The following is a 23854-nucleotide window of genomic DNA, read 5'->3' on the forward strand; positions in this document are numbered from 1 at the left end:
GCTATGGATCTACAAGTCAAGTCAAGTCAAGTCATCAGAGCCCTCGTGGCTTTCCGACAAGTGTTTCCGATATGTGTCTTCCAGAGTAACCTGGCAATTCCCAAACCACTAAATCCGATTCCATTGCACGCAGAATTTTATGTTGGGAAAATATACTTAGTAAAACCAACTCTTTGTTATAAATATCTGAAAATCCCTTCTCTCATTACAAATAGCAGAAGTGGAGTTTTTACTGAAGTTAAAAGAAGCCGAGCGTCTTCTTTCCTAAAGAGATTAGATACTAAAATGTTTCATGTAGCTGTATCTCAGACGACATTACAGGCATCGCATTTTACGTCTTCGAAATTCGACTTTACCCATCCAGAATGGACGATAGCCAGGTTATTGGAGTTTAATTGAAACTGAAGTACTCAGGGGTAGATTTCAGACATCCATTCCCCTAACATTAGGTTGAGAATTTTATCCGAACACTTAATCTGGGTCGAAAGTGGAACCAGAAAACCCATCGTTAGTATCTTTATTCCTATCATTCCTTCTATCTCCTTCACAGAACACAAACGTTCCTTCAAATGAGCTCTAGTTTATCCTAATTTATGGCACTTCTTGAAAATTGTCGTATGGTCTAGCACTATCAGACTCTCGTTGGGTGTCGGGTAACCTACATTGAGGTTGCTCAACCATGTTCTTCTCATCAGAGCATTTGTTGCAAACGACAGTCTCCAAACCCAGCATTTCTCCTGTGGTGTTACCAATTTATGGAACTGGCTGTTTATTCATTTTGGTGGACTTAATTATAGAATATGCAATTGTTTATGTTTGCATTCAGATAATGATAGCTGGGTTGTATGAAAACATATCGGCAGAAAAGGAGCTTTCATTTTTAAGAATCTTAGGGTCCATGAAATCGGTATGCGCGAATTCAACCTGTAAAATAAGATCAAAACTATCTTGTCGCAGTATCTTTCACATGGTGCCGGGAACTCTTTCCCGTAGTATGTATTATCAAAACACAATACCAACAGTCTCAAATTTCTATCTTTTGTTCTTTAAGTAGTTCCTTTCCCTTCAACCATTTATCCTCCCCCAATGCCGGCTAATGTTGAAGCCGAGGGTGAATATCGCAAGCGTCTAATCCAAGTCTGAGTGACGACACCAGGCGAGATAAATTCATTTTTGGTAATTGGTCTCTACGGTAATCGCATTAGTCGTTAGCAATAGTTGCATAATCAAGATGATGGCAAAAGTACGAATATATGTAAGAAGTAGTCTCGGGTGACAACGCCATGTCAAGCTCGTGGAAGAAAATCGAAAAAGGTAAGAACGAGATTATCGGATCTGCTCAGCGTCTGATAAAGGGAAGAATTGTCGAGGCAACAAACGATGTTGATGAGGAAAATGCAGTCTGAAGAGATGGTGCATGGCATGATGCAAGTGACTTTATGATACTGGGATTTTCTCCATAATAGACTTTGATCAAAGATTTTCAGATCTATCATTACGTAACAGCAGGGGAAAGATAAATACAAAGTGTTGGCTAACATGATTCTAATATTGGCCTCGAATGCTCTCTAAAGAAACATTAGTAAGAAACTAAACATACCTGTTAACATTTAATTCATATTACCGGTGGACTTCACTTACATAAAAAGAATAAGCTCTTTCCTAAAAACTTGAAGATATTGATAAAATTTGAATTAAAAAACATTCAGAACTCAGGATACGTCTGTGAAGTTCCACAGAGAGGAAGGAATTACCGAGTAAAGGCGTGAAAAACCAACAACATTCGGGGACACTTCATTCGAAACTTTCTAGTTACTTTTAGCTTCCCAAAGATACGTACGGTGGTCAAAGGGTAGTATAGGTCCCAGGGCGAAACGTGGATTGGTACCCACGATGGAGCATAAAACGGGGGGAAACGCCTGCTGAACTAACACCAACAGCTCAACTAACAAACCCTATCTCCACCTCCACGTAGTGACCGCTGGGAGCTCTTTCGTAACGAAAAGCTGCAGATGGAGAAGGATGAAGGCGAGTCTCCCGCGCCTAAAAACGGGACAAACTGTACCAACTGGTCCTCCAGGTTGGGGGTTGGGTAGGGCCACGAAAGGAGCCTCGGACAGGATGGGCTTTAAAACGACAGACCCGGCAACGGATCAACAATTTGCGTACTTTCTCATGGAACGTGCGCTCCCTGTACAGAGATGAAGCTGATGACCAGCTAGCCGATACCCTGTCCCAATATAGGGCTGATGTAACAGCGTTACAACAGATGCAATGGACAGGGACCGGTTTCCTGGAGAAGAGCCACTACACCATATATTATAGTGGTCATCCAGTAAACCATGTGCTCGGAGTAGGTTTCTTAGTCAACCAAAAAATGAAACCTGCTGTTATCGGCTTTGAAAACATAAGCGAACGGCTATGCACTCTGCGCTTGCGAGGCAAGTTTAGAAATATAAGCCTCATTAACGTTCACACCCCTACAGAGGAGACTGCAGAGTCGGAGAAGGATACCTTCTACGGAGCAGTTAAGTTGGAGAGTCGAGTTGAGTTGGAGAAGGATACTTTCTACGAGGCAGCAGAACGAACCCTCGAAGCCTGTCCCAGATATGATATCAAAATCATACTTGGGGATTTTAACAGCCAAGTAGGAAAGGAGCCCGTATTCAGTCGATACGTTGGCTCCCATAGCTTACTCGAAAAAACAAATGATAACGGACTGCGGATTATTCAATTAGCAGGGTCACACGTAATGGTTGTTGGAAGTACCTGGTTTGCGCGAAAAGCGGTCCACAAACATACATGGGCTTCTCCAGACGGGGCGACTTTCAACCAAATTGACCACGTGTCGATCGAACGCCGCCACCTCTCAGCCTTGATGAATGTCAGAACATATAGGGGGCCAATAAAGACTCGGATCACAATCTGGTTGGCATGATGCTCCGAGCTCGAATAACAATACCACCTAGAATCCCCTCTGACAATCAGGTGAGCGTGAACACTGAAGCCATCCACAACACAACCCTCCGCAACACCTATAAGAGTGAAATGGATGCTGCAATAACTGCAGTCAACAGAGGACCTGCAGATAAAGCATGAACAAATGATCTTCACAATCACCTGAAGAACGTTATTATGGATACAGCAAAAACATACTTGGCCCCAGCCGCAAAAGGTGTCGGAACGGCTGGTTTGACGATGAATGTAAGCTAGCAACGGAACGGAAGAATGCCGCATACCGAATAATGTTGCATTCTCAAAGAACGCGGGCACGCGCAGAGACTTATCACGAACTCCGTCGAGCGGAGAAGCGACTTCACAGATGGAAAAAGGAAGCCTGGGAGAACCAACAACTCTATGAACTAGAAAAGTACAGGGAGAAACCGCACCAGGCGCGGAAGTTTTACCAACAAGTCAGCAGGATGAAGCCTTATACACCTCGATGCTCATCCTGCCGAGACAAAGAGGGAAATCCGATTTCCGACAGAATGGGCATATTAGAGCGATGGGTTGAGTACTTTGATGAGCTACTGAACAACCAGAACAACGGCGAGTTGGAGGTCCCGCCAACTGAAGACGACGGACAAATATTGCCACCACCAAGTTTAGGAGAAACAGTCTGTGCAATGCATCGGCAAAAAAATCATAAGTCGCCAGGAGCCGATAGAATTACAGCCGAATTGGTTAAATATGGAGGCGACCAGTTACACCAAGTGGTTCATCAATTTGTGCGCAAGGTATGGGACAGCGAATCAATGCCTGACGATTCGCAACGAGGCATTATCTATCTCATACATAAAAAGGGAGATATGACACAGTGCAGCAATTATAGAGGTATCACGTTGCTGAGTACCATCTATAAGATATTCTCCACTATCTTACTAGGCCGGATAGCCCCATACGCCCAGAACATCATTGGCCCATACCAAAGAGGCTTCACTCCAGGCAAATCAGCAACAGATCAGAATTTCTCTCTGCGGCACGCGATGGAAAAACTGGTGGTATATGGATAACAATTGCACCATCTATTCATCGACTTTAAAGCCGCCTATGATAGCATAGCCAGGGTAAAACTGTACACGGCCATGAGAGAATTCGGTATCTCGATGAAGTTAATAAGACTGACTAGGCTAACCCTGACCAACGTTCGAGGCCAGATAAGAGCAGCAGGATCACTCTCAAGACGATTTGACATCAACAACGGTCTACGACAAGAAGATGCCCTATCATGCGTCCTCCTTAACCCGGCCCTCGAGAAAGTAATCCGTGGTGCTGAGGTAAATGCAAGAGATACGATCCTCTTTAAGTCCACCCAACTACTGGCCTATGCTGACGATATCGACATCATGGGAAGAAGCACCCCTGATATACAAACTGCCGTCATACAGATCGAGCAGGCGGTAATTGGCGCGAGATCTTGGGCTGCACATCAATGAAGGCAAGATAAAATATATGGTGGCAACGTCAGCACCGAAGACGGATCAACCAACAACATCAAACCGCACTGGTCAAACACAAACACGAAGAAGAATAAGGATAGGAGAATATAACTTTGAGACCGTTGACAATTTCTCCTATCTAGGGTCGAAAATCACAACCGATAACATCTACGATGATGAAATCCGCGCACGGTTGCTGTCTCCTACAGAGCCTATTTCAGCTTACAAAGACTGTTCCGCTCGAAACGTCTCACCATAGGGTTAAAGCTCTTACTGTACAAGACAATGATCTTGCCAGCCCTTATGTATTCCTCGGAAACTTGGGTTCTTAGCAAGAAAATTTGCGGACTCTTGGCCGCGTTCGAGAGAAGAATCCTCCGAAGAATTGTTGGCCCCCTACATGAGGATGGACGATTCCGTAGCCTACACAATGACGAAATCTATGAGCGATACCATGACCGTCCGGTTGTGGATAAAATCCGGCTCAATAGGTTACGGTGGGCGCGTCACTTAATCCGTATGGATGAGGATGATCCCACCCGGAAAGTCTATAAGGGCAATATCTATGGTAGAAAAAGAAGACGAGGCAGACCCTGCCTAAGATGGAGCCATGGCGTGGGTCAGGACGCCAGACAGCGTTTAGGGATATCGAATTGGTGGACCTCGGCGCAAAACCGAGATGTCTGGAGTTCTTTATTAAGGCAGGCCTAGACCCGATACCGGTTATTGCGCCGTTGATGATGATGATAGATACGAGCATATATGAACCAGGAAGGCGAGCGTCTAAAGTGTTTCAAAAGATTCCTCCACATTTCTGCCGTTTTCCCACCACAAGGGCCCCCCAACCCATACACCATTTTGAACGTCTAAATCTCCTCTGTACTAGTGATCACTAATTAAGCTCCCTTTCTCGAAATTCTCAATATTAAAAGGAGCTTAATTCGTGATCACTTCTATTGGGGAAGGGTCTGAGCTTCAAAATGGTACGTAGGTTGGGGGGGTCTAGTGCCAGGAAAATTGCTGATTTTTGGAGGAATCTTGGGAAAAACTTTAAACGCTTATGTCTCCCTTAATATTGAGAATTTCGCAAAAAGGAACTTAATTCGTCATCACTTCTATTGGGGGAGGGTCTGAGCTTCAAAATGGTATAAAGGTTGGGGGGTCTAGTGCCAGGAAAATTGCTGATTTTTGGAGGAATCTTGGGAAAAGCTTTAAACGCTTATATCTCCGTTAATATTGAGAATTTGGCAAAAAGGAGCTTAATTCGTGATCACTTCCAACGGGGGTGGGCCTGAGCTTCAAAATGGTATATAAGTTGGGGGGTCTAGTGGCAGGAAAATTGCTGATTTTTGGAGGAATCTTGGGAAAAATGTTAAGCGCTTATATCTCCGTTAATATTGAGAATTTCGCAAAAAGGAGCCTAATTCGTCATCACTTCCATTGGGGGAAGGTCTGAGCTTCAAAATGGTATATAGGTTGGGGGGTTTGGTGCCAGGAAAATTGTTGATTTTTGGAGAAATCTTGGGGGAAACTTGAAACGCTTATATCTCAGTTAATATCGAAAATTTCACAAAACGGAGCTTAATTCGTGATCACTTCTATTGGGGAAGGGTCTGAGCTTCAAAATGGTACATAGGTTGGGGGGGTCTAGTGCCAGGAAAATTGCTGATTTTTGGAGGAATCTTGGGAAAAACTTTAAACGCTGCTATCTCCGTTAATATTGAGGCACCATTTTCAAGGTCTAGATCTCCTCTATACCAGTGATCACGAATGAAACTCCTGTTCTCCAAATTCTCAATATTAACGCTGATACGGGCGTTTAAAGTTTTCCAAAAGATTCCTCCGCCTTGCCACCTGCCAGACCGCCCAACCAAAGAAGTCGGTTTGTTTCACACATAGAGGAGCTTTGTCAGGATAACCACGTGGTGTTTATTTGTTATTACCATGGCAATTGTGGTCTGCAAAATCGCGGATGCAACATTTTGAATTAGGCCAGCACAATAGTGTTAAGCCAACACTTTGATTGGAAGGATTGCTACATTCCATATTTGACATGGTCCCTTCTCCCTGGGATCCTTTCCTTGGAGTACTTTTTGCTGAAATGCAAATTGTAAATCCGATCAAGACTGCAACTTTATTGTTCACTGATCTATTGTTCCCCTGCGTTACGAGCATCAATTCTAGTCAAGTTAAGAACAGAAAATAAGCCACCACAAAAATGCTAACCCATCTAGCAATTTCTTGAAGCGTTGGTCAGTAATGATCCAGGTCAGAAGTGAGATACAATGCGATTATCCACAGCCGCCTTGAATTACAGATAATAGCCAGTAAGCCCGCAGCCTACTTCCATCAAAACGACGCCATGAATGCTTCCTAGATTTGATTCTATGTTGTCTACGGTCCATCCAAGATCTGACTCTCAGTGGCTTAGTCTGAATGACGAGCATCTTAGATGTCGGATCTTGTATGCAATTTGAGCTCATGATGCAGCAGTAGCTGGAGCCTGGTAACCATTTATTGTATTCCAGTTGCTCGCATACGCACAATGAGTAGGCAGCGCCTAGGTACTCTACTGGAGTGATCAGTTGCAACATGACAGACCGTTAGGTTTTCAAGCTAAATGTCTGGAATGCTTTTATTTATGTTGATATTAAACGGAACTGAGGGCATGATAGTGCTGAGTGACCGGCAATGTTGAGTACGATTTGTAAGTACAAGTAAATTTCCTCTGATTTATTAGTTGTAGATGGGGAACAGCATTTGCCAGGATATTGCGATGTTTTTAATGGAATTTCTACATGGCTTGGAAGGAGGCTCTGAAGAAAGTAGTGAAAATCATGATGGTTTGGATACTGAATTTTCAAATTTCATTTTTTCGGTTCCAAGACCGAGCGTATTCATATGTCTCTAATGAGAAATTGTGGAGGGCAATTGAATGGGTTTCCTGCTCAAACGGGATATGTTCCAGCATCTCAAAGGCACAATTCCTATCATTCGCAAACATTCACGCCGCCAACTGAACTCGTGTTCATCCTAGAAAGCATGAATGGAGTTATTTACATTCCCATCTTCAAAACCTTCCGGCTTGAAGCTCGCTGATCATTTATGATGGCCTACAATGTGCATCTGAAGTGCCGGTTTGGTTCTGGACTATAGATTTCAAGATATGCAAGCGGCATTGTCACGTTCACTGGTTACGTTTCACGGTTAGAAAAATTACAACTGAAAATTACCCACAATTTTCTTACCAATGATGATCAGCTCCTCTGCCATCTCTAATTAAATTAATGCGGAAAGGTTGCATTTGAAGTGCAATGTGGTGATGAAGCTTGGTTGAAAAATCTAACAATTTGTGACACATTGAATAAATGAACATGTTGGTTGCCAATTCTTGAACATAATTTGAATTGGCCTAGATGATTTTGCTACAGGTGAGCAATTGAGGGATCAAATGATCGAGGCGAGGAGTTGTCCGCAACGATGATACTCTCTGGGAGAAAGGAAAGTATTTTCAAGGTTTTGTGTGAAACAAACATTTTAAACGGAACTATAGTAAACTAAGGAACTATTTTTATAAAACTTATAAAATGACATCCAAGTCAAGTTCCATTTTCAACACCTTACTTAAGGACAAAAAGCAACTCGCCTGCTTGAGCCAGGATATTAAATTCCTACAGCTCTGCCTTAAACACAGGGTAGTACCGAAATCACACCAAGTTTCCATCAAGACAGGACTCCCTAACAGAAATACCGACAAACATACCAGTACAGACATATAGGACAGAAAATAAGTCACCGCAATACATAGCAGACTTTCTAGTTAACAAAGTGGATGACGAATTGATGGTTCTTGAAGATCAACGCCGAAGGTACGATTACAGACGTCGAGGGAGCTATTAGGTTTCTGGAAAGATCGAGAGAAGGCAAGGTTTCCCATTAAAAATATTATTCACCAATATACCAAAGGGTTTGAGAAGCTGAAGGATACCAAAATCAGGCAACATGAAATCCTAGTTTCATTTGATGTGAAAGCACTGTTTCCGAGTATACCCGTCAAACAGGCCCTACACAACTTCGAAACATGGCTCAACAAACACCGCACCTCAACCAAGGAAATTGGCTAGCGTCTATATGTATGAATGAAAACCTTCCGGAATGAATACTATAAAACCACCGCAGGTACGGCAATGGGTAACCCACTTTCCCCTCTACTAAGCAAAATGTTTATGGCAGGTCTAGAAGAACTAATGGAACAACGAGGGATAATGCCCACTTTTTGGGTTAGATATGTAGAGCCATCGTGGACAAATCACTGTTGAATGGATTGCTAGAAAAAATCTACCAGCTTCATAAAAATATTACTTTACTATGGAGACTGAACAAATGGGGGAAATACCATTCCCGGACATCAAAATCATTAGAAACGGGGAAGACCTCGTCTTCGCTATATTCAGGAAGCCCCCAACCACCCAACGAGGCATTCCTAGCAGCTCTTTCCATTCATACCAGCACAATTTTGCGGTCTTCCACAGCATGGTACATAGAATGCTACACATCCCCCTAACCAGGTCGAGATATATTAAAGAACTGGTTTATATAAAGAACGGTTATAGCACCGACATTATAGACGCTATAATAAGGAAGAAACAGGCTATCTATAACAGGAAACAATTGACATCGTTGCCTAGCACCAAAGATAAGACAACATCGAGCATTACATACACCCGGTTGTGGCCTAGGATTAGTAATGCGCTTGAAGGATTTAAAATAAACGCTGTCCCAACAAGTAGACATGCACAACTCAAAACGCGACTTAGGAGTATTAAGGATCCAAAATCCAAGGAGGAAGAAAGCGGGATCTATAAAATCACTTGTCCGGAATGCACCAGTATATACAATATATAGGGCAGACTAAGCGATTGGTAAAAACAAGTAGTAAGTAAACTAAGGAACTATTTTTATAAAACTTACCGTTTCGGTATTGCTTCGCGGGGCTGTTCAGTTCTCAGCTGTTCACCCTAAACGAGCTGTACCACCTGGCGTAGCGTTAATTGCAGTAGCTTCCCTTCTATGTCTCCGCTGTACTTCTGTGCTTTTAATTGCTGGTGGATCTTTTCCACCAATGCAACTACTGCGCCCCATGCTGCATTTAATTGCACCATGTATCAGATTTTCCACCGTTAAACTGGTATTTAGCTCTGTTTCAAGCTTTCTCCTTGAGCTTTTAAATCTGGGACAGGCGAAGAAAACGTGTTCTGCATTTTTGGCTGAACCTTCACACGTAGGACAATCGGGCGATTCATCTAGACCGAACCTATAGGGGTAACTACTGTATCCAGAGCTTTGACCCTATGGTAAGACGTTTCGAGCGGAACAGTTTTTGTAAACTCAAATAGGCTCTGTTGGCTCACAACAACCGTGCGCGGATTTCATCATCGTAGCTGTTATCGGTTGTGATTTTCGACCCTAGATAGGAGAAATTGTCAAGGGTCCCAAAGTTGTATTCTCCTATCTTTATTCTTCTTCGTGTTTGACCGGTTTGATGTCGTTGGTTGGTTGGTTTTTAGTGCTGACGTTGCCACCATATACTTTGTCTTGCCTTCATTAATGTGCACCCCAACATCTCGCGCCAATCACCGCCTGCTCGATCTGGATGAAGGCAGTTTGTACGTGTCTGGTCGTTCTTCCCATGATGTCAATATCGTCAACATAAGCCAGTTGTTGGGTGGACTTAAAGAGGATCTTACTCCTTGCACTTATCTAAGCATCACGGATCCCTTTCTCGAGGGCCAGGTTAAAGAGGACGCATGATAGGGCATTCCCTTGTCGTAGACCGTTGTTGATGTAGAATGGTCTTGAGAGTGATCCTGCTGCTTTTATCTGGCCTCGCACATTGGTCAGAGTCAGCCTAGTCAGTCTTATCAATTTCGTCGGGATACCGAATTCTCTCATGGCCGTGTACAGTTTTACCCTGGCTATGCTAGCATAGGTGGCTTTAAAGTCGATGAATAGATGGTGCAACTGTTGTCAATATTCCAACAGTTTTTCCATAACTTGTCGCACAGGGAAAACCTGATGTGTTGCTGATTGGCCTGGAGTGAAGCCTGTTTGGTATGGGCTAATGATGTTCTGGGCGTATGGGGCTATCTGGCCTAGCAAGATAGTGGTGAATATCTTATAGATGGTAGTCTGCAACGTGATATCTCTATAATTGCTGCACTGTGTCATATCTCCCTTTTTATGTATGAGACAGATAATGCCTCGTTGCCAATCGTCAGGCATTGATTCGCTGTGCCATACCTTGAGCACAAGTTGATGAACCACTTGGTGTAATTGGTCGCCTCCATATTTAACCAATTCATCGACTCCTGGTGACTTATGAAATTTTAGCCGATGAATTGCACGGACTGTTTCTCCCATACTTGGTGGTGGCCATATTTGTCCGTCGTCTTCAGTTGGCGAGACCTCCAACTCGCCGATGTTCTGGTTGTTCAGTAGCTCATCAAAGTACTCAACCCATCGCTCCAATATGCCCATGTCCGTCGGAAATCAGATTCCGCTCTTTGCCTCGGCAGGATGAGCGTCAACGTGTATAAGGCTTCATCCTGCTGACTTGGTAAAATTTCCGCGCCTGGTGCGGTTGCTCCTTGTATTTTTCGAGTTCACAGACCTGTTGGTTCTTCTAGGCTTCCTTTTTCGTCTGTGAAGTCGCTTCTCCGCTGGGCGGAGTTCGTTATAAGTCTCTGCGCGTGCCCGCGTACTTTAAGAGTGCAACATTGCCCGGTATGCAGCACTCTTCCGTTCAGTTGCTAGTTTGCATTCATTTTCAAACCAGTCATTCTGACTTTTCTTGCGTCTGGAGCCAAGCATGTGTGTGGCCGCATCAATGATAACGCTCTTCAGGTGGTTATGAAAATCTTTTGTTAATGCGTCATCACAAGGACATCTGTTAGCTGAGGTTATTGCAGCATCTATTTCCCCCTTATAGGTGTTACAAAAAGCTGTGTTGTGGATGGGTTCAGTATTCACTTTCGCTTGATTGTCAGAGGGGAATGTAGGCGGTGTTGTAGCTCAAACCCGGAGCACTATACCAAGGAGATAGTGATCCGAGTCTACATTGGCCCCCCTATATGTTCCGACATTCATCAAGGCTGAGAGGTGGCGGCATTCGATCAACACGTGGTCAATTTAGTTGAAAGTGGTCCCATCTGAAGAGGCCCATGTATGTTTGTGGACTGCTTTCCGTGCAAACCAGGTACTTCCAACAACCATTTCGTGCGATACTGCTAACTGAATAATCCGCAGTCCGTCATTGGTATCCTTATGTAAGTTATGTGAGCATACATATCGCCTGTATACGATATCATTCTGAGGTCATACTTGGGGCAGGCTTTAAGGGTCCACTTAACTACTCCGTAGAAGATATCAGGCAGTCTCCTCTGTAGGGTCCTAAACGTTAATAAGGCTTATATTTCCAAACTTGCCTCACAAAAGTAGAATGAATAGCTTTCGCTTATGTTTTCAAAAGCGATAATAATAAGTTTCATTCCTTGGTTGACTCGGAAACCTACTCCAAGCGCATGGTTTACTGGATGGGCGCTATAATATATGGTGTGGTGGTTCTTCTCCAGGAAACCAGTCCTGTCCAACGTATCTCTTGCAATGCTATTGTCCAAACAAATATACTGAGCATTCTCAGCCTCAGCCTGTTAAAGGTTCAAGGCCGCTTGATTCTGCATATACTACCAGATCCCTTAGTTCTTGCGTCGGCGGAGGACACAAAGAATCATATGGTGGATAAACAAAGGCAACTATAATGTTCTTCCTCTCGTCATCATTCAGGCAGTGTAAGGCGGCCCTAACTAGGTCCTAGGAACAGGAATGACTTAGCATAGAGTCCTGGAAATTCGCCAGCCTTGCTGCCAGTAGAGAAAGGCTGACATGCTGCAGGTTAATTTGACTAATGTAAAAGCTGACGTTAAATGAAGAGTTTGCTGAGTCCAATATGGATCTTATCGAAATCATAGCTTGTCGTCTCCTTCCACTGAAAGTTTCGCTTTCTTGTGTCCGATTTTTCTGGATATGGCCGTTCCTCGTGATGTAGCAACACCTATGTTCTCATTGTCAAGAAAGTTTGCCTTCTTTCACGGTACTTTCTGTTGTCGTCGACTGGAATTCTTCTCAGGTTCACGGTGTCCTGCCTGCATGGATCTGTTTTTACATACCGTAATGAGATCAGTTGCGTCCACATCGCCAGCTTTGCTTTCTTCCGCTTTTCCTGGTAGAGGCGGAAGAAAAAGTGCCTCAACCACGACTTGATTTCTCAAAGTCGCGTGTCAATTTGCGATCTGTGACCGATACTCCTTTGAGAGTTTCAATCCATTGCTTCCATTTTCATGTGTTCTGGACTCCTTTAGAGCAGTATTAACCTACCGCAGGTCCCCTGAGCATGGAAAGGTGATTTCCAAAGGTAAAAAAATAGGTACTCCAAACTTATCTCTTCACGTGGGTTGATTTGAAATCTCCGTCAATCAACCAACCAATTAAGGTTATTGAAACCATGGATCAATCTGATTTAATCGGGTAACCAAAAAACGCAATCTGAACTTGAAATTTCAGATTACATGGTGGCAAATATGTAAGTACACGCTGTTCATAATTCGAGTCTAAGGATGTGTGCAGCCGATTTGTGTTAAGAAAACTGCTTAAGTTACTTTGTCTGACAAGATTTTCTATTCCGTCAAATAAATAGTAATCCTCATCCGTTAGTTAAATTCAACCAAAACTGAACGTACTTTTCCCAAAGGCGATTTCATTTCAACAATCTCACATCACGACGAACATTAAAGCCAACAATTTTCAGTCCTTATTCGGGTCTCTTTTTTAACCATCTCTCCTACATAATGGCAATCTTTTATGTTCTATTGCAACTATCATTTACGTATATATGTTCCTCATGATATGATAGGGGTTGTCTACACCCATTCACCTCCCTCATGCATATGAAAATGTCTATCACGTTTCAATTCAACTCAGTTTATCAATTACTGTTTCTCCGATGCTACTGCTCCTTGGCGTTTCGCCTGAGGAACCTGTAGGTGCGGAACAAAGGTAGAAAGCTGGCAAATGAATGGTTGCAGCCTGAGTGAGGACAAGTAGTTAGGCGTCGTTGGTAATCGTTCTGGTATTTCATCTTTCTAGTCTGCTTTCCTGCCTGCAAGCCGCTCTCAACGCAAACCTTGAATAGTGAACTCTGTGTTAAGTTGCAGAAACGGCTGATGGGGAGGAAGTCTTACTTTTGTCTTTGCTGATGATGATTACTCTGAGAATAGTGTAAAGCAAAATATGACATCTCTTAGAAGATAGCGACTCACTCAAGGAGATAACACGTTATCAAAGCCCCAGCCAAAAGCCAGTTTCGATGAATGGATGTGGTTAGATTCCCAATGTACTTTATTCTAATGAAGCCTGTTTTACTCAACGACCTTGTCTTATCAGAAGAAACAGAATGAAAACATACAGTTAGAGCACTACATCTACTAAAATGCTTTGAAAGTAACTCTAAGTACTGAACTGCGATCCCTTTTGAAAACAGACTGTCGGAGCATTTCCGTGCACCTCCACTTAGCTTTTCGATTTTTCTCCTCAAGCACCGCAAGAATAATATGAAGTTGCATATGCTTCCAGGATGTAATTGTTCATCTTCGTCGTTGTTTGTCTAAGGTGCAATCAATGCTGGAAGTAGACAAGGCGAGCATAAGTATTCCAGGCTTGAAAGAAGTTCTCTCCCTTTAAAGACATGCACTCGCAATGTGACTGGCAGACAGTAAAATCACTTCCTGCACTATGTCGTCTCATGAATGGACACCAGCTAGATAATAGCATCGACTGGAGGCTCCACGACCCCATCTGTCTGTCTAGTAGGAGATTTATGAAGGATTTGTTGTGGCATCACCATAGTAGGAGCTGATTAGAGAATAGCTTTAAGGTCAATGGACTTCTTCCGGCTTTGATGGTTCCACTCGATCTGAAAGCAGGTGACAGACTTTTTGAAAATTTCAGTTTGTTGACCCGAATGCATTCAGCGTTGGTATGAGGTCTCCATAATTCATTGACAAGTATAGACTGAGGTAAGTAATGTCTAACCTTTGAAGAAATAAATTTCAATTCAGTTTTGATTACATGCAGAAGTGTGATTACGCCAGGATAATGGCACACGTTTTATAATCCTTTGTGTTGTTGATTGCTAAAACATCTTAAAGGTACACAATTTCTAAAACTTCTAAGTCTCTGAGTTGCTTATGAAAATTTACAGTTGCATGTGTTTAATTGTGTCGAATATGAGAATGCACACCACACATTACGTCATTAAGAGTTTCGTTGGTGAAAGGTTTTCCGCGCTTAAACGAAAATACCGTCCTCAGAATGGCCTTAGAAAACTTAGATGAAGAGTAGATGAAGAGATGGAGAGTACTCCTGTACCTCCAAAGTAATATGCTTCTGTAAAGTAAAGAAGAAGGCATTGTCTTAATGATTGTCTGTAAATTTCTACAACTTTCATCGCTTAGTCACTGGGTCTTCATATGGTCAGTTGAGCTTCGGCTGACCGAGAACAAACTTCTGATCAAATCAACCACAGCCGATCAGCAGCATCGCCGATCATCATCGAAGAAGCGCGTAGGATAGGTTAGGCAGCTTTGAGCACTTATCTCCTTTGTCTGCCCCGTCTCTCCTCAAAACGCCTATTTAACGACCTCTCACCTGCAGCGTTTGCTGATTTTTATAAATCTGAGTATGTCTCCCAAAGGCAAAGAAATGCCCAAATTTCTCATTGAGCCGGGATATTTTCGTCCAGAATTTGAGATCGGGCGTATGTATATTTGCAGGGCATTTGAGTCGCAGGTAATATATGCATATATTATGTGAAAATATCCACTTTCGGATGATATTGACATTCATAGTGTTGAATTTGCAAAGAAGCAACAACTTTGACCTAACATAACTCTGTTTGTGATAGTGCGATTTCCACCAAACTTGGTAGGATCATGATTCTAAGATGGACTTAAGGAGGTTCTTCCATCAATTATTAAAAAGTAATATACTATTATTAACTTTATTTGAGCAGATATCAGCATGAGTCGTATTTTGGAGCCTAGGCACCATAAAGAGGCAGCTTCTTGATTATTTTAAGATTCTTTGGTTGGGTAGGTTCTGAGAATGGCCCAGTGAAAGAAATGACCTTTTTTCAGCCCCTGCCTCCCCCTTATGAACTAAATGTCAAAACTGCCAGTTTTGGAAAGTATTAACTGAGACGTTTCGTTTGATACCCCACATGACTATATTTGGTGAAAAAATATTGCACCCCCTTTTGGATGTATGGGGAACCCCTTTAATTTCCACCTAGAACGACGTAACTCACTGTATGCGTGAGCATTCACAGTTCCCACCTTTCCACCAAATGTAGTGTCTATAGGTATAACCGTTTCTGGGAAAAATGCGAGTGACAGGCAGACAAACAGACAGACGAACAGACACTAAACCGATTTTAATAAGGTTTTGTTTTACACTAAACCATAAAAATCGTATCTTCAGAATACATCCCCGCCCCCCCCAAAAAAAACATACAATGCTATTTCTTTTGTTTCTGTGGTATCCCATAATATAATACGTCAGCTGACGCAGGGCGGTTTCGGTTGCCCTTCCTGCCCCATAAGCTTATTAACACTGCTATAGGGGATTACCCATTAGCCCCCCCCCCCCCCCCCGTTAGCTCTAATATGGCTGTCTATGACCTTTTCCACCGTTTTGAGTACGAACGATTTTAACCAACTTGGTCAGAAAGTCAGTCAGTGGTTTAAAGGTTTCCATCGCCTACCTTACCCTAGCTTCCGGGCATACCCTCTTGCTAGTTTCCAGTTCTCTTTTCTTCCCCTTTTGTTCGTTGTTGGGGCGTCAGGCAGAAAGTTGTTCTCGCCTTCCACCTTGGGATAGGACCCTGGAAAATGAAATCTATGAAGCATATGAGCTCTGCCCTACTCATCGACTGGGCGACAATCGGTATCCGGTCGAGGCCTACCTTAGTAAGGAACTCCAGGCATACCGATTTTGCGCCGGTCTCCACCGATTTCGCCGTCAGGATTGTGATTTCCGACCCTAAATAGGAAACTTCATCAACGATGTCAAAGTTGTAATATCCTATCTTTATTGTTCTTAATTGACCAGTGCCATTTGATGTTGTGGTCTCTTTGGTTTCTGGTACTGACGTTGCCATAATGAACTTCATCTTGCCTTCGTTAATGTGCAGCGCAAGATCTCGCGCCACCTGCTCCATTTGTATTAAAATACACTGTACATCTCGGGTTGTTCTTTCCAACATGCAGGCCAGTAGTTAGGTGGGCTGCATCGCGGATCACTTTTTCCAGGACCAGGTTAAAGAGGATGCAGGATACCCATCTCCTATACCATTGTTGATGTTGAACGACCTCGAAAGTGATCCTGTTGCTTTTATCTGACCTCAGACATTGGTCTCGGTAAACCTAGTCAGTCTTATCAATTTCGTCGATATACCGAATTCTCTCATGCGGTGTAGTTTTACCCTGGCTATGCTATCATAGACGGTCTTGAAGCGAATAAAATAATGTTGCAACTGATCGTCATATTTCAACAGTTTTTCCATCACTTTCCACAGAGAGAAAATCTGCTCTGTTGCTGATTTGCCTGGAGTGAAGCCTCTTTAGTATGGAGCGATGATGTGCCTAGCAAGATAGCAGAGAATATCTTATAGATGGTTCTCAGCGACGCCAAGTGTGCGATAAAGAGAAGGAGGGTATACTAGCGCTTTTATTGGCTTGCTGTTGGAATCAGCGGTTAAGCTTTGAAATAATAAAAACTTCTTTTTCCAATTCGCTAGTGTTGATTTTTCTTTGCCAATACCGATATTTCGGGAACCACTTGTTCCCTTCATCAGTGCTAACAAGTCTGCTCATCAGTGGTTTATTAGCTATATTTATACATAAATATAGCAGAACAAAAGGTTCCCGAAATATCGGTATTTGCAAATACAAATCAATACTAGCGAATAGGAAAAACAAGTTTTTATTATTTCAAATAATAAATCGCTCGAAATATCATACCACGTAATTACACTCAGTGGTTAAACTGTTTACCGTGGGCAAGGTAAGAATAGATTGAGTGTGCCGACTTAGGGAGCCGTGTGTTTCTCTCTGCTTTAGATGCCTCGATTTTGGTTACTTTGCATCAGCATGCACTAGTCAACATGATAGGTCGAAGGGCAGGAGGAGAAAAAGGGCCATCTCATCAAAGATTGCATTAGAGATATTTTGTAAAGTCAAACGTCAACTGTAGCTGTTGTACTCCTCCTAGTGCAACATTAGCGTAATACAAGGAGATGCTAGATAGTTTGATGTCGGACGCTAGAGGCCACAGCCCTAAAATTATTGGCCGCGATTTCAACGCGTAGACCTAGGATTAGGAAATCCGAGTAGCAAACGCCAAGGACCAAAAGTTACCTGAAACCTTTGTGGAGCTGGAAATTGTTCTTGCCAACGTTGGATAGGTGGCCACATTCCCAGGCAGAGGGTTAGGCTCGATCGTCAATTTGACCTCGTCATTTACGAAAGGGATGGTTTGATGGGTAAGTGAACACTATAACCACAATAACCACCAAACCATCTTTCTCGACATTATAAAGGATAGATGTGACATTGGAATGCAGAAAACTCAGATAGCTGGCTGCTCCACTGGAGATTTTGAGGAGGAGACATTCCTAGCGGCTTTAGAAGGAGGTCATGGTCCGAAGGGAATGGCGCTGGAAAAGGTGAGTCAGCTATGTCAGTAGATTTTGATGCATGCGACGTCGTTTCCACCACATTAGGAAACCAAACTACTGGTGGAATAAGGAAATCATATTGTTGAGATTATCGTGTCCACGATGGAGAAAAAATATGATGTTCGTCGAAATAGTCTCATAGGATCAAAGGACAAAATTGTGGAGTCGATTAGTTCCACACCAAAGCGCCGTAATTAACCACGAAGCGAGATTCACCCACCTGAATGGCTCGCATACCTGTTGGTAGCGGATTGATGGCCACGGGGCCGGATAAGCAACCTAGAAGAGTGAGTCTACCGTGACGGGGAAAAAGAGAATGACGAATTAACATTTTGAATTTGAAAGGCAATATTTGTTTTAATTTAATGATTTGTTTGATAATGATTTGTTATTAAAATAAACCTAGTTCAACCAAAAAACGGAATCGCTACTGGTAGCTGTGCATTGTAGCAAAAACGAGCCCGCTTGCAAGATTATAATGAACAAGATTCGTGGGCGAAAAGGCTCCCAAGTGACGTGCCAGCGCTCTTTTTCAAAATAATTGCAATTCCTTTCCCACTACAAGAAGAAAGTCGACCTCAGTCAACGGTTCAACAGGACGTCTCTTCGACTACAAGAAATAATAGTCTCCGGGACTGGACAGGATTGCGAAGATAGATGCGAAGTTGGATGCTGAAATTAGGTCTATATGATTCATAAGCATATTTGAATCGTGCACTGTGGAAGGAGTGTTTCCCCCAGGTGGGAGAGACAAACCGCTTGGGGGAAACAGTCCTTCCACAGTGCACGATTCAAATATTCTGCTCCCAAAGATGAAAAATCACCCGGCGCACCTTCTTCATATCGCCCCGTTTTAGACACTATGGGAAAGATATTGAACAGCGTTGCATACAACAGAGTGCTTCCGTTTGTCCATCTAGCAGGTGGCCTATCGAAGCGGCAGTATCGGTTTCAGTGAACCCTTTCTACGGCAGATGCAATAGTAACGGTCATGAAACTGACTCGGTAGGTATCCTCCGTTGGCAAGTGCTGTGCGATAGTGACGATATATGTCAATTATGCCTTTGATTCGGCAACCTTGGCCAACTGACTGTCCCTGGCTACTTAACACAGATAATCGAGAGTCACCTCTCGGAGAGACTTTTTTGGTACGAGACGAATGACGGGCCGGAAGAATATGTTGTGACAGCAGGTATTCCCGCAGTATTCCCTTCCATATTGTGGCCATCACTGTGGAATATAAAGTATGACGGATTGCTTGAAGTAATCTTGATAGGTTTTGCTGACAATCTGGCGGTGGTGGTGGTTGTGAAACACCCCGAAGATGTGAAAGTTTATGGAAGTTGAGGTGAGGCAGAGTCTGATGAGTTGCCTCTGCCCTGGACGAAACTGTCAGTCAACTTTTCCCTTTTTTTGTAAACTTGGGTTTAAATCAAAAGAAGAGGAGTCCAGGAACTACAAAACAGGGAGTAAGTTGCTCCCCAAGTGGTCCGGTTCGTCACTAAGTGGGTGCGGACTTAGGACTCCCAGCATCCTCAACAAAAAATATTATTTATTTACATCGGCCTGGTTTAGGTCTAGACTGATGACGGATTTCACTTAAATATAATTCGTACCCATTACGTGTTTGCGATTATATTTAAGTGGAGCATGTTCCATCGATCGTCACTTTCGGTCACGCTGCTCCCAGGCTAGAGGTGAGGCAGCGTATGATGAGTTGCCTCTGCCCTGGACGAAACCGTCAGTCAACTTTTTACCTTTTTTTGAAAAAGGAAGCCTGCGAGAGAAAACAAGTTTGTGAACTAGAAAAGTACAGGGAGCAACCGCACCAGGCGTGGAAGTTTTACAAACAAGTTAGCAGGATGAGGCCTTGTACACCACGATGCTCATCCTGCCGAGACAAAGAAGGAAATCTGATTTTAGACAGAATGGATATATTGGAGCGATGGGTTGAGTACTTTGATCAACTACGAACAACCAGAACATCGACGAGTTGAAGGTCTCGCCAACTGAAGACGACGGACAAATACTGCCACCACCAAGTATAGGAGAAATAGTCCGTGCAATTCATCGGATTAAAAATCATAAGTCGCCAGGACCCGATGGAATTACAGCCGAATTGGTTAAATATGGAGGCGACCAGTTACACCGAGTGGTTCATCAACTTATGCTCAAGGTATGGGACAGCAAATCAATGCCTGACGATTGGCAACGAGGCATTATCTGTCTCATACATAAAAATGAAGATATCACAAAGTGCAGCAATTATAGAGGTATTACGCTGCTGAGTACCATCTATAAGATAATCTCCTCTATCTTGCTAGGCCGGATAACCCCATACGCCCAGAACATCATTGGCCCATACAAAGCAGGCGTCGCTCCGAGCAAATCAGCAACAGATCAGATTTTCTCTCTGTGGCAAGCGATGGAAAAACTGTTGGAATATAGACAACAGTTGCACCATCTATTCATCGATTTTAAGGCCGCCCATGATAGCATAGCCAGGGTAAAACTGTACACGGCCATGAGAGAATTCGGTATCCTGACAAAATTACTAAGACTAACTAGGCTGACCCTAATCGATGTGCGAGGCCAGATAAAAGCAGAAGGATTACTCTCAAGACCATTCGACATCAACAACGGTCTATGACAAGGGGATGTCCTATCATGCGTCCTCTTTAACCTGGCCCTCGAGAAAGTGATCCGTAATGCTGAGGTAAATGCAAGAGGTATGATCCTCTTTAAGTCCACCAAAGACGTACAAACTGCCTTCATCCAGATCGAGCAGGCCATTGGTGCGAGATCTTGGGCTGCACATCAATGAAGGCAAGACAAAATATATGGTGGCAACGTCAGCACCGAAAACCAACCAACCAACAACATCAAACCGCACTGGTCAAACAGGAAGAATAAGGATAGGAGAATACAACTTTGAGATCGTTGATAATTTCTCCTATCTAGGATCGAAAATCACAACGGATAACAGCTACGATGAAGATATCCGCGCACGGTTGTTATCAGCCAACAGAGCCTATTTCAGCTTACAAAAATTGTTCCACTCGAAACGTTTCACCATAGAGTCAAAGCTCTTACTGTACAAGACTATGATCTTGCCAGTCCTCATGTATTCCTCGGAGAGTTGGGTTCTTAGCAAGAAGAATTGCGAACTCTTGGCCGCGTTCGAGAGAAGAATTCTCCGAAGAATTTTTGGCCCCCTAATGAGGATGGACGATTCCGTAGCCTACATAATGACGAAATCTATGAGCGATACCGTGACCGTCCGGTTACGGGTGGCGGGTGACTTAATCCGTATGGATGAGGATGATCCATCCCGGAGTCTATAAGGGCAATATCTATTGCAGAAAAAGAAGACGAGGCAGACCCTGTCTAAGATGGAGCGATGGCGTAGGTCAGGACGCCAGACAGCTTTTAGGGATATCGAATTGGTGGACCTCTTTGCAAACCGGGATATCTGGAGTTCCTTATTAAGGCAGGCCTAGACCGGATACCAGTTGTTCCGCCGTTGATGATGATTGTCTTGATGACTATATGCGAATTTCTGCTACTTTCACCGCTTGTACCCTGTGAGTTGGGGCTTAAGAATACACTCAAAGCCTTCCCTGCTTGTCATAAGAGGTGACTCAAAGTGACAGAAATTTGTAGGCTAGCAAATTTCGAAACTCTACTGCTTCGAAACGTCAACAATGCCTCGGATAGGGACTGACCTCAGGGCAACGACCTTTGGCTATCGAAAGTGAACTATGATTGCTTTGTGCTCCGGACGGATCGAAACCGCTAAATTTCTGCCAAAGCAGATAGTTATTTCGGATCGCTAAGGAGCAATTAGATCATCATCCTTTGGAAAATTCAGCTCTCTGATTTCTACGGGATGTCACAATTTAAAGGAAAATAGGAGTTTTCCACCCATCAAATGGAAGGATTGCTTTTGGTTTTCCGCGATTTTCCTTCTTCAACCTTCTTTTTCTTCAGCCTTTGTCCCGTTTTCAAGCGGGGTCGGTTTGATTTTCTTTTATCAATCAAAGAGAATTTATCTAAAAGGTTGTAGCTCGGAGGATTTTCCATAGTTAATTGTTTCGTGCAGTTTTATCGGAATTTTTATGGATTTAATAGCCTGAAAACTTGCAAAGTTCCGCACCGAGCATGGTGAAAGTACAAAATTTTGTCTTTGTTGAGCGGAAAATTTGAATCGCAAAAAGGCCACTTACTGTGTTGAGTTTCTTTCCTACATTAGTCTCGCTTGAAATTGTGGGCATCGAGTGCGGTCACTTGGTAAATTACTCACAGTTTGGGAAGAGTTTTGCGTTCGGCGTAGAGGAGACGCTATGCTAGTTTCCGACTCCAAGTGTTTTGTTGATTTTTCTGAATTGTTATACGATTCCGAAGAAATACTGTTCGCGAAGGAGTGTTGGCTGGACTGTACCATTGCCCGATTATAGTTGATGTATTCAATATTTAGGCGGCTCCGTTCGCACTCAATAACTTGGAAATCTTATCGCTAAATCCGGTAATCGAGGTGGCCACGAGCAGCGCGTACATGAACAGAATTTCAAGAAAATTAAGGAATTTTCCTTTGGTATTGTGACTATAGTGTTCAGTATACGTAAGTTCTCGCCGTTCATCAGGACAGTCGTCGCGCTTCCCCGCAGTGTTTATTCTTATCCGGAGAACTTACACGAAAAACCCAAAATTTGAATCTACACCAATGTTGAATCAATGTTTGACTCCTCCAGGACTTCCTTCTTTTCTCCTCCTAATGGCCGGAGGATGTCAACGAAGGGAGGGAACCTCAGGGGCCGCACCTCATTGAAAATCTGAGGCAGAAGGAGCAACGATTAAAGCTGTGGGTTCTCATATCTTCCTCGGAAAAATAAAAACACCACTGTGGAAGCCATGAGTAACCCATCGATGACGATTATTATATCTGTAATCCCAAAGGACTCGTGGCCATTTATCAACCATTCTTTTCTTTTGGTGATTACAACCAAGTACACATTTTCAAAGGCAAATCTAGAAAACAAATGATTAGCAGTTACCAGATTCACTTATATTATACCAGGAATTCCCAGATGGACACATCACCATAGGATTAGTCGGGCTTCCCCACGCCCATGATAACAACTTTACATGGGTAGTTAGCTGCTTCCCATTTCGCCTCCAAATAAATTATGTCTCGATTCAGGATAGATTCAAGTATCGCTGACTGTATAGATTTTATTCCTCCAGTTATAGCCACTCGAGCCTTTGAGCCTCCGCTGGCAGCTTCCAACTGCATAATGTATCAGAAATGGGCTTTATTATTGATATGTTGTTGTGGTCAAAGGGTAGTATAGGTCCCAGGGCAAAGCGTGGATTGGTACCCACGATGGAGCATAAAACCTGCGAAACGTACAGAGATGAAGCTTCTGAGCAGTTAGCCGATACCCTGTCCCAATATGGGGCTGATGTAACAGCGTTGCAGGAGATGCGTTGGACAGGGACCGGTTTCCTGGAGAAGAGTCGCTACACCATATATTATAGCGGTCATCCAATAAACCATGTACTCAAA

This window comes from Hermetia illucens, chromosome 4, assembly GCF_905115235.1.
Source record: "Hermetia illucens chromosome 4, iHerIll2.2.curated.20191125, whole genome shotgun sequence".
Classification (NCBI taxonomy): domain Eukaryota; kingdom Metazoa; phylum Arthropoda; class Insecta; order Diptera; family Stratiomyidae; genus Hermetia; species Hermetia illucens.